The sequence below is a fragment of the Gymnodraco acuticeps genome, unplaced genomic scaffold (genome assembly GCF_902827175.1).
Source record: "Gymnodraco acuticeps unplaced genomic scaffold, fGymAcu1.1, whole genome shotgun sequence".
Classification (NCBI taxonomy): Eukaryota; Metazoa; Chordata; class Actinopteri; order Perciformes; family Bathydraconidae; genus Gymnodraco; species Gymnodraco acuticeps.
This window is the reverse complement of record NW_022990727.1, coordinates 27,166-31,457: the sequence shown is the minus strand read 5'-3', so window position 1 is coordinate 31,457 and position 4,292 is coordinate 27,166.

The window sequence follows — 4,292 nt, the reverse complement described above, 5'->3', positions numbered from 1 at the left end:
ATATTCATATCATAGTGAATATTCATATAGTCTGAAACACATCAGTTCATATAGATACATATACAGTATTCATTGCCGCAGGTATATATATATATACCTGCAGCGTCGAACAGCACTTTGAAATGGGATGGAACCACGGCAGACTGTCCAAACTGGATTTGAACGGGTCCACCCCGTCGCCCCCTCCCCCACCCCGTCCCCAGAACTACACATGCTGGCTATTGTGTTTCGCAACATGTTCTCTATCTATGGCACGTCTCTACTGGGAGTTGTAGTTTTAAAAGACTTTTTCGTATTTCCCATAATAAGAAGTTGCCAGTATTAAACTGTGTACATCCCTGGAGGTTTAGGGGATAGGAAACACTCACATTTAAAACATATAATTAATAAATGGGTGAAAATTGCTTGTGCCCATAATGGGCAGCATTAATATATATACCCACATACCAGCTAAGGTCAGAAGAGCTTTATTTAACAGCTGGTCTTATGTCTGTGACCCCTCCTGTTGTTCATTGATAAGCCTGAAACATGCACTTGTCAAGGTTCAGAGGCAAACTTTGCAAATATGGCAGTAGCCATCGATCATCTTAAGATAAGATATACTTTATTGATCCCAAGTTGGAAACATTTGCGTTACATCAGCATGTGTAACAGTTGTAAATATGCAGTGGTGTTTATTTGTAAATCATTTAGTATAATCACACAAATTCTGTGTTTTATATTCAACAATTCTGTGTTCTTTATTTATTGATTGTTCAATACCTGACAAGGTCGGAGATGAAGAACTTGGGTCGCAGATTCCTCAACAGTGCATTACAAGACATCTATCAATATGTGTGTATACCTCCACCATTAAACTGTCATTCTGCACATTTCTTATACTATCTACATACATCTTATAAGAGTATAATACATATGTATAATATCAGTTAAAATAAGTGCTTAAACATACAGTAGTTAACATTGCAGGAAAGCAATATATTAGTACTTTGTCAGGCTTAATATTTATACCCCCAAGCTTTTTTCTTATTCAAAATAAGACCTTAACCTAAAGTATTATTTAATGTTTAAATAAAGCCTTATTATTTTGTCTGTCTGTGTCTCCTATTAATATCTAATAATAAAAATAATACATTTCAATAACATGCTTTAACCACCAGGTGTCCCTTTCTATCAGCTGTGCACCGTTATGGTGTAAATATACCAATATACCGATTGGATCAAATATAAAAGTCAGCCGAATTAGTATTGATACTGCAAGGAGACTTATTGTGTGAAGAGAAATTGAAGATGTTGTTTAATTGCTGATATATTTATGATCCATGTCACGTTTTCAGTTTTGGCGGCAGTTGTTCCTGTTTGTCTAGAAGTCTTCTCATCAGGGCTCTATAAATAGAGAACTACGGCAGATGTGTAATATTCAATGCAGCCGAACTGTGTATTACAATGCCGTTATGTGATGACCTCCAAAGAGAAAAGCAAGTAAACTCGGAATAAAGTATTATTTATTTATTTTTCAAATGTTTTCGGATTTCACATCAACAGGAAGTCCGGTTTACTAAAATGTCCGTGCGGAACAATACCCCAACCCATAGATCCGTGGGTGAATAATGTCAATCACCACATTACACACATCCCTTCACATTTACATTTGAATTTACATTAAAGTATTTGGTGAGGCCTTCTAAAATGTTTTTAAATATAATTAGGGTTGTAGTTGAAGAGTTTGTAAATTATTGCGTTGCGCAATCGCGCAACAGCACGTCCATTAATTCCACAACCACACACGTGGATTAACATCGATTTAATACATTAATGTAGCCTTTGTTTCTGCTAAAAGAGGTGTCGACCAGCTGGGGCAACAAGAACATCGGGGAAATCGAGTGTGACTATTAAAAAATAAATCATTATTATATTAACATTGACAATAACAACCGACCGTCGGGGAGCGTTCTCATGGCGTCTATTATCAACGCTATGGGAGGTCTATGAAGGTCTATGGAACACCCTGCCCATTGAAAACTGACTCTCAAGGGGTACCCTGTCCGTAATAGAGAGACGGGGAGGGGCCCCTGACCGACCGTCAACATGTGACGGGGAGGGGCCCTGACCGACCGTCAACATGTGATGGGGAGGGGCCCTGACCGACCGTCAACATGTGACGGGGAGGGGCCCTGACCGTGCGTCAACATGTGACGGGGAGGGGCCCTGACCGTCCGTCAACATGTGACGGGTTGGGGCCCTGACCGACCGTCAACATGTGACGGGTTAGGGCCCTGACCGACCGTCAACATGTGACGGGGAGGGGCCCTGACCGACCGTCAACATGTGACGGGTTGGGAGTGAGAACGTGTTGTACAGAGAGACACTGAGAGATACTGAGAGACACCACTGAGAGACACTGAGAGACACTGAGAGACACTGAGAGACACAGAGAGACACTGAGAGACACTGAGAGACTCTGAGAGACACTGAGAGACACTGAGACACTGAGAGACACTGAGAGACACTGAGAGACACTGTGAGACTCTGAGAGACACTGAGAGACTCTGAGAGACACAGAGAAACCACTGAGAGACACCACTGAGAGACACCACTGAGAGACACCTCTGAGAGACTCTGAGAGACACTGAGAGACACCACTGAGAGACACCACTGAGAGACACTGAGAGACACCACTGAGAGACTCTGAGAGACACCACTGAGAGACACCATTGAGAGACTCTGAGAGACACTGAGAGACTCTGACAGACACTGAGAGACACCACTGAGAGACACCACTGAGAGACTCTGAGAGACACTGAGAGACACCACTGAGAGACACTGAGAGACACCACTGAGAGACACCACTGAGAGACACTGAGAGACACTGAGAGACACCACTGAGAGACACTGAGAGACACTGAGAGACACTGAGAGACACTGAGAGACACTGAGAGACACTGAGAGACACTGAGAGACACTGAGACACTGAGAGACTCTGAGAGACACTGAGAGACACTGAGAGACTCTGAGAGACACTGAGAGACACTGAGACACTGAGAGACACTGAGAGACACTGAGAGACACTGAGAGACACTGAGAGACACTGAGAGACTCTGAGAGACACAGAGAAACCACTGAGAGACACCACTGAGAGACACCACTGAGAGACACCTCTGAGAGACTCTGAGAGACACTGAGAGACACCACTGAGAGACTCTGAGAGACACTGAGAGACACCACTGAGAGACACCACTGAGAGACACTGAGAGACACCACTGAGAGACTCTGAGAGACACCACTGAGAGACACCACTGAGAGACTCTGAGAGACACTGAGAGACTCTGACAGACACTGAGAGACACCACTGAGAGACACCACTGAGAGACTCTGAGAGACACTGAGAGACACCACTGAGAGACACCACTGAGAGACACCACTGAGAGACACTGAGAGACACTGAGAGACACTGAGACACTGAGAGACACTGAGAGACACTGAGACACTGAGAGACACTGAGAGACACTGAGAGACACTGAGAGACACTGAGAGACACTGAGAGACACCACTGAGAGACGTTAACATTCGTTAGCTAGCTCCCGTGATTGCATAAGAATAGGGTGTCGTCTAAATTCAATGTTGGGTTTATTACACACACACACACACACACACACACACACACACACACACACACACACACACACCACACACACACACACACACACACACACACACACACACACACACAACACACACACACACCACACCACACACACACACACACACACACACAGTGATCATAGTTTTATTTATATTTTCAGACACATTTATATATATTTAATATATAATGTTTTCACAAGCATCACAAATATATATATTAAAATATAAGTATACAGAGCTAACAGCATGTATAAAAACAAATTAAAGTTAAAACACCTAGCCATAGCTAACTAGTTAGCATCATGCAGAGGAGCCGCACAGTTATTTAGATACGTTAGCCTACATTAGCGTACGTTAACATACATTAGCTAGCTCAGCACTATAGGCAGCTGTTGTTATTGTGTCTAAGTTTCATGTTTCTGTTTTTTTCTACAGATATGCAGAATGTATCTTTGCAAATAAGATTTCGTTTTAATTTTACTGTAATGTTTATTTTCTGACATATTTTTAAATGTTCTTTTAAAAACTGTACCGGCCAATAATAAGTGTGGATGGGATATCAGACGGGGGGGGGGGGTAGAAGAAGTTATAATAGCATATCAGGTATATCAAAAGGGGGGGGGGGTAATATAAGTGTGTGGGATATATAC